Raw genomic sequence first — 13,328 nt, 5'->3', positions numbered from 1 at the left:
ACACGAAGATCGAGGCAAAGCTCCTGTTAAGGAATGCTTGAGTCTGCTGAATAATTCTTGAACAACTATTCAGACTGGGGTCATACGCGCCCTCCAAACAAATTGATTCTTGGAACCACCCGCTTAGGGGTTCGTGTGGAAGACTGGGAGCTCGTTAGGATTCCACCTGCATGAAGGTGTAATTATAAACGTGTGACTCCTACGAACACCAACAAGTCATTACATCCTCGAAAGAAAATGTATCTGTTACATGACAATGTCATATCTAGGAAATCAAATCAACAGCTGATAGGTTGCTCCTGTTGGCCTTCTTGTTTTGATGATATTTAACAAACAATTTATCACTAATGTTGTTTGTCTAGTATTTGTGTTTTCCTATGTATTGTAGACAAACAACGTAGTTGGAGGATGGATGGAATAGAGCTTCAACGATCATATCCAAAGGAGGTTGGCGGAATGTCGGTGAAGCCTTGCAATTCAAAGTTAAAGATCAAGTTCAAGCTTCATCCGCGAGATTACCAAGTAGAGCTTATTGAAGACCAATCAAGCTTGGGTAATTTAGTTTAGGATTTATATTATATGTGTTAGATACTCTAAGCTCAATATAATATACACACACGTATTTGATTTCTATGTATATATATATTTATATATATACATGCATGGTTTTAGGTTTTTATGTTTTGGACATACTTGCAAAATACATGAGTTTTCACAAATGGAAATTCAATTTGAGAAATTCTTTTTCTAACATGTTTGTTTTCATGTTTATAAACATTTCGTAAAGTTTTATCAAGTTTGGAATTGATTTGTTATGTTTAATGGAATTTACAAAATCATGTTTTTCGTTCGTGCATGTTCGTGCATGTTTTACAAAATAGATGAGTTTTCATAAATGGGAAGTGATATTCAAGAAATTCTTTCTTTGACATGTTTATCTACATGTTTAGAAACGTTTCTCAAAATTTTACTATTTTTGGAGTTGATTTACTGTGCCTAATTGATTTTACAAAATCGTATATGTTAACAGTTTTTCAGAAACTGTAAATTTGTGTTCAAATATTTATTTCTCTCAACTGGGAAAAGATTTTTCAAAAATTCTCTCTGACATGTTATTCTACATGTCTAGAACATTCCCACAAAATTTCATAATTTTTGGAGTTCATTTACTATTTTAAATTGATTTTACAAAATATCTGCGCACTGCTACAGTAACTCCGGTCGACCGGAAATGTCTCTGGACGTTTCTCAGCTTTGCATATACCTCTCGGTCGACCGTACCGGTCGACTGAAGTACTGTAGCAGCTGACTGTTGCTACAGTAATGGCTAGTTCTATTTTTTGTTTATTTTAATGTTTTGGAGGTGTTTTTATTGGTTTTTGGGGTTGTTTCATGAGCCTATATATACCCCATGCCCTCATACCTCTAAGGTAACTCAAGAAATGTTTTAAACAAGTTTAAAGAGTTTTAAACAAGGGTTTAAGTGTGTTTAAGGGTTTGTTTTTGTTTGTGAAGAAGTTTTCACAAGTGGAGGAGATCATCTTCTTGTTTGGGCTTCATATCTCCATCTCTCCATCTTGATCTAGAGAAGTTTTCCTAAACTCAAGTCTAGCTTTTATTTATAATTATTTGTTGATTATCATTTCTATTAAAGCTAGTTTTATATTGAGTTTAGTTTGATTTGATTTACTCTTTGTTTGCACACACAACCATTGAGCTTATTGTATTTGCATACATTATATAATTGGGTTGTGGGATAGTGTGACATTGAGTTGAGCCTAATTGAGTTCTCACCTTGTTAGAGAGAACAATCATTTGCTATATTGTGCTTAATTGTGAAATCACTTTGTAATACACTTGTACACCGAGTGAGGAGTGTGTGGTGAGAGTCGGGGATCGTCCCAAGAGGAGTGGCGTCGGTTGACGTGCCTAGGGAGAGGTTGTAACCGAGCACTTGAGGGAGACACGGCTAGGTCCAACACTTAGTGGGTGTAGAGTGTGATTGCAAGAGTGTGAGTTGTAGAGTTTTCGGTTAGCTAGAAAACCGAGTGTGTAGAAGAAGTTCCGGCTTCCAAACCGGATTGTGTTAGTGGATTTCTCCCCGGGAGTGGGGAGCGGAGACGTAGGACGGAAGGTCCGAACTCCGTGATCATATTGCTTGTTTGAGTGTGCTTTGGCGTTCATTCATATTTATGTTCATATCTTATATCGCCATTGTCATTAGCTCATTATCTATATCATCCACTATCTTGTTTAGATTGTTTACCCCTTGTGTTAGTTTACATATCCTATACATATATCATATTGTATATCTCTTTGATAGGATATATCATCTTGTGTTAGCTCATATATCCTTGCATATATCTCATAGTATATCTCATTGCTAGGATATTTACCTTTGTTCATTTTGCTTATTCTTGCACATAACTCTTGTATATCTATCTTGCAAGAATATACTTGTTAATTAATTTTAATTGGCATTTAATCGGATTAGATTAGCATAAGACCCTAATCACCCCCCCTCTAGGGTCTAACAATTGGTATCAGAGCTTGGTGCTCTTTGATTTAAGGTCTAATCGCCTTGAGTTAAAGATCCAAGTTAGCTTACTGTGCTAATCTATTTTTGAGCTTTATTTGTATCTTGCTTGCATATATTTTTACAAATTATGAATATGAATGATGCATCTTGTTTAGGCTATGATTCTAGTATTGCTCCTAAATTCAATGCTTTCCCTTATGCTCAATGGTGTTTTAGATTCAAAATATTTGTTCAATCTAAAAATATCGATTTATGGGAAATCATTGATTGTGCTTATATTGTGCCCACGTTGGAGAAATCCAAGTGGAGCAAACATGATAAAAAGATGTTTATTATGAACAAGCTTATGTTAGAATTTTTATTAAATGCATTTGATTCATTTATGTCTAACAAGCTTGATTCTTTTGATAGCGCTTATACATTATGGAAATTCATAGAAGCGCATCAAGGAGACTTGGAGGCGATCCGACAAGCTTTGGAGGATCCCGCTTCAAGTTCATATGGAGCTTCATGCACACGTGCACTAGGCGATAGCCCTAGTGAGGTTTGCGAGTTCGAACCCGATAATGATTTATCTAGTGATGAACTTGCTTGTGCTAGTGAAAAATTATTACATGCCTTTAACAAATTGCAAAATGATTTCATTAATTTACAAAGCAAGCATGAAATTTTGAAATCCGATCATGAGTTGTTAGCATCTAAGTTTGAAACTATTTCTAATGAAAATGTGATCCTTAAAGAAAACAATGAAAAATTAAAATTGGATCATGTTTCTTTAACTTCAAACGTTGCTAGTTTAACTCATGAAAGAGATAATGCCATGTTAGAAGTAAAGAACATACAAAATAATACTGCTTCCTTTATAAATGATTATTTATGTTCTACTTCTAAAAATGCATATGTGCCTAAAAATGAAGATTTGAATCTTATGAAAAATAGTATTTCATCCTTAGATTCAACTTTGAAAATATGCATTAATAACCATAAGAAGCTTATGGACATGTGTGCCAAGACTAAATCAAAATCATCTACTCATTATGCACACATGTATAGCAAAACTTATAAGTGCTCTATTTGCGGCCGTCAAGGTCATTTAGCTAAGTTTTGTTATGATGCACACAAACATAAGAATTATAATGCTCCTTGTGCATCTCATGTAGCTTCTTCATCACATACACATGCATATGCTTATCATGCACATCATAAACATGCTAATGTGTTCAAATGTGATCTTTGTGGACGTTTTGGCCATTTGGCAAAATTTTACTATGATTTGAAAAAGACTTCACTTTTGCCAAATGATTTTAAAAGACCACAAAAGTTTAAATGTGATGTTTGTGGTAGATATGGCCACTTAGGAAAGTTTTGTTTTGATAAGGTTTCGCATTTGCAAAATAATTTTAAAAGACCATCCATGTTTGCAAATGTTTCTAATGTTTCTCGTGCACATGTTTATGGTCAACAAAAATTATTTCAACCTTTTCATTGCACAAATTGCAATCGGAAGGGTCATTTGAATGAATATTGTTTTGACCATGTTAGTGCACCATATGTGCCTAAGAGGGTTCATAACCCTAAGGCTTTGAGCTTTAATGATAGGGGTCATGTCCCTAAATCTTTTGGTACCAAGAGTTCTTGGGTACCAAAACAAATTTAAACTTTAAACCAAGAATTTTAGTGTTCTTACTTTTTCCTTTCTTGGTTTTAAAATTATGTCTTAAAATATTTTGATTATGAAAATAAATTTATAATTGATAAAATCTTTTGTTTTCATGATTATTTGTTTTGTTTTGATGAGAGGTTTGTACTTATATAACCCTCCGGACTTATTAGGTGTTTATTCCCAAATTTTGTTTACCGGGTGCTAAAATGATTATATGGTCTGAACAACCCAGAGCTGATTATAATTGCCTCTCCTTAAAATTTTTGTTTTATCTTGCTTTTAATCATATACTTACTTATATGATATATTTATGTTTTGTTATGTCATCTATCGCCCTTATAATGTATATTCCATATTGTTTGATCAAATCCACAAACAGATTCATTTTTATCAAACATGGGTGGACTCAAATCTGATTTCGCATTTCTTTTCGTACTGTTTTTATTTAAAAAACTTTGCAAACTCTCATGTCTCTCTTTTTGATTCATAAATCTAATATTATATATGTTTTTTATGTTCCTTATGAGACACTATTTCATATTTTATTCTATAATTTCTCATGTATGATGTTAAAATTTTACATATTCAATGTAGCTGCTCACATGTTGCCTTGATCTTTATCATATATTCTATATGCGCTTTTATAGGACAATCCCATATCTTTCTAGTGTTATACTCACCTATGCTTATAAGTGGACTTGCGCCCTCTTATTCTTTGTCCCTGATGTTGTTTAAAGGGAAATTTGAGAATAAAATCCTATGTTTATACTGCATGTTATTATCTTTATATGTTCATTTCCTTCGATTCATATATTCTTTTTGGTAAAATTGTTATGTCATCATCAAAAAGGGGGAGATTGTCCTCTTTTTGAGATGTTTAAACAAACCATTTCACTAATTGCTGTTGTCTAGATATTTGTTTCCTAGTATTATAGACAAACACGTACTTGAGATGAGATGAATAGAGCCTTCAACGCATCATATCCAAAGAGGTGCCGAAGTCGGCTTGAAGCTTGCCAATTCAAAGTTAAAGATCAAGTCAAGCTCATCCTGAGATTACCAATTAGAGCTATTGAAACCAAATCAGCTGGGTAATTGAGTTTGGATTTATATTAGTGGTTAGATACTCTAACTCAATATAATAACACACTACGGTATTTGATTTCTATGTAAATATATATAGTTATAATACATGCATGTTTTAGGTTTTCATTTTTGGACCATACTGCAAATACATGATTTTTCACAAATGGAAATTCAATTTAGAGAAATTCTTTTTCTAACATGTTTTTTTCATGTTTATAAACATTTCGTAAAGTTTTATCAAGTTTGGAATTGATTTGCTTATGGCTAATGAATTTACAAAATCATGTTTTTCGTTCGCTGCATGTTCGCTGCATGTTTACAATAATAGATAGTTTCATAAATGCGAAGTGATATTCAAAGTAAATTCTTTCTTTAACATGTTATATACATGTTTAGAAAACTCCCTCAAAATTTACTTATTTTAAGTTGATTTCACTGCTGCGCCAATTGCATTTACAAAATCGTATATGTTAACAGTTTTCAGAAAACTGTAAATTTGTTTTCAAATATTTATTCTCTCAACTGCGGAAAAGATTTTCTAATTCTTTCTCTAACATGTTATTCTACATGTCAAAATATTCCACAAATTTTCAAATTTTTGGATTCATTACTTTTTAAATATTTACAAAACTAGAAACTCGCACATACTACAGTAACTCCGGTCGACCGCCGAAATGTCTCGGACGTTCTCAGCTTTGCAATACCCGTCTGACCGATTCGGTCGACCTTACCGTTCGACTGAAGTACTGTATCACCTGATCTGTTGCCTACATAATGCTAGTCTACTTGTATGCTTTATTTTAATGTTTGGAGTGTTTTCTTTTTTGACTTGTCATGAGCCTAATAATACCCCATTGCCTTCAACTCTTAAGAAAATCTAAGAAGTTTTTAAAACAAATTTTAAACAAGGGTTTAAAGTGTGTTTAAGGGTTTGTTTTGTTTGTGAAGAAGTTTTCACAAGTGGAGGAGATCATCTTCTTGTTTGGGCTTCAATCTCCATCTCTCCATCTTGTTATTCAGAGAAGAATCTCTAAACTCATTTCTAGCTATTTATTATTTTGTTTATAATTTCTATATGCTAGATTTTAATTGAGTTTAGTTTTGATTTTGATTTCACTCATTGTTTACACACACCCACTTGAGCTTATTGTATTTGCATTCATAATATATTAGGGTTGTGAGAGTTGTAACATTGAGTGTTGGCTTTTATTGTGTTCTCATACATATTAGAGAACAATTTATATTTGTTACATTGTGAGATTGTTAGGTTTTCGGTGAGCTAGAAACCGAGTGTGTTGTGAAGTTTTCGGTGAACTAGAAAACCGATTGTGAGGAGTGACGTTGATCGGTGAGCGTTGAAAACCGATACTGTGAGGTGTAAACGTTATTCGGGTGAACGTAGAAAACCCGGTTGTGATAGTGGATTTCTCCCCGGGAGTGGGGAACGGAGACGTAGGACGGAAGGTCCGAACTCCGTGATCATATTGCTTGTTTGAGTTTGTCTTTGGCGTATTTGTTTTTGCATTTATCTTATATCGCTAATTGTGCATTACTCATTTATTTCATCCACTATCTTGTTTAGATTATTTACCCTTGTGTTGTTTATATATCCTTGCATATATCTCTATCATATAGTATATATCTCATTGTTCATATTGCTTATCCTAGTTTATATTCTTGTTGTATTTCATACTTGCTAGGATAACTTGTTAATATATTTTAATTGGCATTTAATCGGATTAGATTAGCATAAGACCCTAATCACCCCCCTCTAGGGTCTAACAGCTCCGATCACAACGTCAATGAGTTGTACTATCATGCTGGGGGTACGAATAAATCTCTAAAGAGAAGTACCCCAAAATCGGACTCACACTGCTCTTGTTAGAGATTAATCAGGATAGTCTTATCAGAGTGTAGCTACCTCAAGACCGCTCCACAGAGGGTCTCGGTATTTCGAAGGTTTTCCACTAAAGTGCCAAAGCCAAAATCAAGACGCTCCCGCAAAAGAAGATCGGCCATTCAAGATGACGAACACCCAGAAGTCACCATCAACATGGCTGACAAAGGAAAGTCTGTGTTCAATTCGAATAACGCTAATCTCGACTTTTCTTTGGGAAGAAAAGTCGATTTAGGAATAGCCCGACAAGTGACTTAGCTCTAGTTAGAATCTATCAGACATGGGGATTACCTGAAGATGCACGAAGGACTGTTTTCAGAAGATGAATTTTTAGATACTTGCTCCGCAATCGCCTCCAACGATATAATGTCTAGCATGGGGCGAGCTCGAGAAGTATTCATGATCACTACCGAACAAGTGGCTCAACTTCTTCAAGTAGCCTTGGCTAAAAAAAGAAGATTTTAAAATTAAAATAGAGATGGCCCCAACAATAATATCAACACTAGGGGTAGCCCAATCACTAATGACAACGCTGAGGGTGATCCCATCGCTCATCCTTAAAATTGCCCGAAGAAAGACACAGGCGATGACGAGATAATGAAAGAGGTAGAGAATAAGGTCAGTGCCTTATGTTCGCTCACGAAGTGAGGAAAAGGAGCATTCTGTGCCCGTATCCAAGAGAGTGAGACTCAATCCCATACCCAACGAAGTTCACCCTAATTAATTTCACGTCATTCGACGGGATAGGCTCGCTGTAGGCATCGAAAATTGCCTATAGGTCTCCACGAACAACTCAGTGTTAAGAAATGACGATGAACGTCACCATCTGGTTCACAGAAGCTTGATTGATGTCGGTGAACGCTTGAAGTAAACTGACGAACTACGTGAAACAACGGAACTTCGGAATGATCGGAATGATGAAGATACGTACTGATCGGGAACCTCGTATCGTTCACAAACGGCGAAATGCCCTTCGTGTATCATTTATTCCGCGGATGATTTAATCATTGGAACCTGTAGAACTCCTCGTCGGCTTTCCAACGCACTTTGAATCACTCAAATCCGAGTTCGGACGAAGAATTTACAGCGGAAGCGGACATATACACCATAACAGAGTGTCTCGGACCAACGAGACACCCTAAGGTGTCTCGGCCAAAGCCGAGACACCCTAGGGTGTCTCGGCCCAAACCGAGACACCTTAGGGTGTCTCAGATCAAGGGGAGACACCCTAGGGTCTCTCGAATCAAGTGGAGACACACTGGGGTGTCTCCAACGTAGATTTGGGCCTTTAGGTGGTTTTAACCGCTCCAAACTCCCCTGGGCCTATAAATACAAGCGTCAGGCCCTCATTTTTCAGGAGCTGGAATTTTGGAGATTAGGCGAAGCCCTGTCGGATTGAAGGCTGAAGGTGCACAGATTTCAGAGAGGAGGAGGAGGAGAGATCGGATCGAGTTCTTCAACGTAAGAGAGAGAGATTCATCAGATCTACAGTTTCCCGGATCCGTTCCTTAGGATTATCCCGTTGCGGTAATCTTAAGAAGAGTGATTATCTCGCTTCGCCAAGATAAGAGCTACGGTTTTCTCGATCCCTTCGCGGATAGACGAAGCTCTGCCTAATTTTTCAGCAATCAGATCTGATCGACGGTGGTCCACGGATAAACCCCGGCACAGGTAAAGATCCCACGCAAGCAGAAGGCCGATAAACGATCTCTGCGTTTGTTTGATAAAGTTGTAAACTTTTTTTTGTTTTCATTGTGTAAAAGTCTTATAAAAAGACTGATTTTTGTATTCGTTGTAAACGTCTGAAGTTTGTAATGAATCTCGCAATGAAACAAGCAACTTTCTCCGCAAAAAAACTGGCGACCATAGTGGGAGCCAACAACCTCGCTGCCGAGGTTGTCATGCCGCAGCCAACGATCAAGATCCTGGTGCTCGAAGAGGTCGAATACGAGTTCGACCAGTAGAAGTTCGAGGAGTATGTCTCCTCCTCCTCCTCCAGATCCGCCTCTCCTTGCAGGTGCAGGAAGGCCTCCTCCTCCCAGAAGATCCATCGGTCTCCAGATCTGAAGAACTAAGAAATCGATCTCCCCATAGCCGTTGCTACAGTCGTACCTTGCAACGGTCCGCCAGCACCCAATGAGACCAGATTTGCAGATCTAAACCCCTTCACGATTAAGGAGTCGATTGCTGAAGGCGCGCCAACTCTATCAAAGAGAGCACGTCAAAGGAAACTTCACGATTAAGGAGTCGATTGCTGAAGGCGCGCCAACTCTATCAAAGAGAGCACGTCAAAGGAAACGCCAACGCCTCACGCGCCAATTCGCCAACGCTTTGGATCAGGTGGATGAACTCCATTACCAAGCAGATCTGGAGTTCAGAAAGCGCCAAGTGGCTAATCTGTTGCTATGACCAGCATCGAAATCCTTCTCTCGATCTCCAATTAACGAATGGGTTCGTGTTAAAAGAACCCGCTCAACTCTCAAGGAGCAAATCCAGAAGCGCCGCGCCTTGCTTGCGCATGCCCGGACCCTTGTGCGAAAAGCACAGGAAATGCAAAAGAAAGAGGCAGTTAAGAGATCGCCGAGATCCAAACAAGTTTGGGTGCCAAAGGCTAAGTCAGCGTCCCTACCCGATAAAAGACATCAGTTGTGTCTCTCGGTTGAGTCCAGATCCAAAGCTGGTTCCCAGCTTTCGTCGAATTCAGATCTCGTTCCTTTTAATCCCGTACCTCCGGTGAAGCTCCGTAACAATATGGACATATCCAGAAGCAGGAAAGTGGTAGCGGAACACCTGGGGCTTTTGCACGAGGATCAAGGCAAAGCACCTATTAAAGAACGCTTGGGACCATTGAAGGAACCCCTAGCAAACATCCGGACTGGGGGTCGTACGCAACCTCCTAACAAATTGAGTCGAACAACGGCCCGCTTGGTGGTGCGTGCAGAAAACCAGGAGCCCATTAAGGTTTCACCTTCACAAGGGTGTAATCCCAAACGTGTGACTCCTGTAAATGCCAACAAGGCAATGTTTACTCAGAGGAAAACACGTCAGACAGACAAACGCGTTATACCTGAGAATTTATGTAAACAGCCGATAGGTTACTCCGACCGTAACGTCGATGAGTTGTACTATCGGGCTGGGGGTACGAATAAATCTCGAAAGAGAAGTACCCGAAAGTCGGACTCTCACTGTCCGTGTATCAAAATTATCAGGGCAGTATTATCAGCGTGTAGCTGCCCCAAGACCGCTTCACAGAGGGTCTCGGTATTCGAGAGGATCTCCGATGGAACGACGAAGCCCAAATCAAGGCGTTTCCACCAAAGAGGATCGGTTGATCGAGATGATGAATTCCCAGAAATTACCATCAACATGGTCAATAAGGGAAAATCTCCGATTGTTTCAAGTGGTTCCAACCCTAATTTTTTTCCAGGAAGAAGAGTCAGTTCGGGAATAACCCAACAAATATCTCAGCTTCAGCTAGAAACCGTTGGACATAATGATTACCAGGGCGACCATGAAAGAATACATTCCGATGACGAACTCTCGGATTCTTATTCCGCAATCGCCTCTGACGATACAACGTCTAGCATAGGACAAGCTCGGGAAGTGTTCATGGTCAACACCGAGCAAATAGCCAAAATCATTGAGGATGCTCTAGCCAAGCAGAACACGACCAACAAATCCGAGCTTTGTCGAATCAGCTAGTTGAATCCAGCCGTCGTACCCAGAACGCCGCAATTAACAGCGATCCAGAAATGGACGAAATCATCATGGCCGATGCACCTCCCAAAAATACTGGGTGTGGTTCAAATGCACACCCTACAGATAACAACGCTAGGGGTGGTTCTGCCAAAGATAATAACACTAGGGGTGGCCGTATTATTCCTCTCGGAAATTATCCAAAACAGGATATAGGTGAGGACGAAAAGATGAAGGATCTCGAGAGCAAAATTAATGCTTTAATGTCTGCTCAAGAGGTAAAGAAGACCGGCATTCCATGTCCATACCCACGAGAATGGGAATCAATCCCCTATCCGGCGAAGTTCAGTCTAATTAACTTCACGCCGTTTGATGGGAAGGGTTCACCCACGTAGCATTTGATTTACTTCAAATCGCACCTGAGTGTTATCTCTGGTAATGAGCCTCTGATGGTACGATCCTTTGTTAGCACTCTTCGTGGAGCCGCCTTCGATTGGTATCGTCGCCTCAAGCCAGGAAGCGTGAATAGCTGGGACGACATGGAGACAAAATTCCTCGCTAATTTCTTCGACGACGACACCGAGATATCCATCGGAACGTTGCTCGATGAGAAACAAAAGGACGGGGAGTTGGTCGACACCTTCGTCAAGAGGTTCCGGAACAAGGCGATGAACTGTCGAGACCCGATCACTGAGGAGTTCATCCTCCAGACTTGTCACAACAACCTCGCATTGGACGTGTTGGAGGCAATGGGAACGGCGCCGTCTAACACTTGAAAAGACTTGAAGGTGCGCGGTAAACAAGCCGAACGCTTCCTCTGAAGGAAGAAGACCGAGAGGAACCTACCGACGACTAATCCTCTGAACTCAAACTTCGCCTCTCGTGGTAAGGGCAAAGCACCTGCAGCTACTGGTGGTGCTAATCAAACGTCACAACGGCAATCCCGAAGGCACAAAAGACTTCAGACCCGAGACTCAAAAAAGAGTACTCATTCAAGGATGAAGATGTTCCAGCCATCTTCGAATCCCTCCTTGGAAGCAACAAGATCAAGCTACCACCTATCACAAATCAGGAGGAAGCTGACAACACTACGGACCCAAAGTACTGTGCATACCATAGGAGGGTCATTCATCCCACCAAGGAGTGCTTTGCTCTTAAGAATAGCATCCAAACCTTGGTTGAAGCTGGCGTTATATCGCTCAATTAAGTCGAAACAACACTCCAAAGAGTATACGAGTATAAACTGCTTCTCAATCCTCCAACAAGTGCATGAGGTTAAACTGCTTCCTTACATACTCCAACAGGTATATGAGTCTAAACTGTTTCCTTTCTTTCACGGGAAGTTCCTGGAGAATACTATGCCTGATATTCTTAAGGATAACCCGGACACCCAACTGAGTACAATGTCAGACCCAGTTCCACAAGGGAAGCTGGGGGTGGATGATTCATGTAACGGGAAGTTCCCAAAAGAAATCCACACGGGTGATATTCTTAGGGATAACCCAATCACTACAAAAGTGATAATTAAAACATCCACATTTAAACTCTAAAGGTTGGAATGTTTTCCATTATTGTTATCAAATTCATTAATTCTCATGAGTTATCTTGTTGAGACGAGATTCGATCCTTTTGACAGATTAATCTTTCCTCACAAAAAATCCCCCACTGATCAAGTCAATTGACGATGGGTCCACTAAATCTTCTGTCCGCCAATTCATGGCAATTTCCAAAACTTGACGTGTTAAGTCCTGATTACTTAACGTCAAAGCCCTTCATTGAGTGGCCAGTACAAACCAGTATTTCTACTGCTACTTGTATTCCACTCCCTTTGCTTTCAGGTCAAACCTATAAAAGTTAGGGCCACAACCAAAATCCCCTCTCGATCCCTTTAATGAACGAGAGGCCCATAAATTGAGCGATCAAACCTTCCTACAGTTAGGATCGTCTTAAACCTCCCATTCGGTCAAACCTTCCTACAGTTAGGACCAAAACCAAAACCCCCTCTTGATTCCCTCAATGAACGAGAGGTCCACAAATCGAGTGATCAAACATTTCTACAGTTAGGATCGTCTTAAAACTCCTGCTTGGTCAAACCTTCCGACAGTTAAGACCAAAACCACAATTCACTCTCGATAAACGAGAAATTCATCTTTAGTTCGATAATCAAACCTTTCGACAGTTAGGGTTATCTGAATCTTTTCGATTCTCGGAGTGGATATCCCACTCTTAGTTTCACCTTTCCGGATTCTGGGGGTGGAGACCCCACCTCGAGTCTCCTTTCCAGCTGAAGATAGAATATAAAATTCTTCTTCCTCAGTGTCGGGAGATAGAATATAAAATTCTTCCTCTCCTATTTTGGGTTCGTCTTTGCCCCAAGAGAAGACACCACCTTTTTCAACTCCCAAAATCTGTGCCTCACAAGTACGGGGAATTTTATCCCGAATCCT

The sequence above is a fragment of the Asparagus officinalis genome, chromosome 4 (assembly GCF_001876935.1).
Source record: "Asparagus officinalis chromosome 4, Aspof.V1, whole genome shotgun sequence".
In the NCBI taxonomy this organism is placed as follows: domain Eukaryota; kingdom Viridiplantae; phylum Streptophyta; class Magnoliopsida; order Asparagales; family Asparagaceae; genus Asparagus; species Asparagus officinalis.
Note: the sequence above shows the minus strand (reverse complement) of the source record.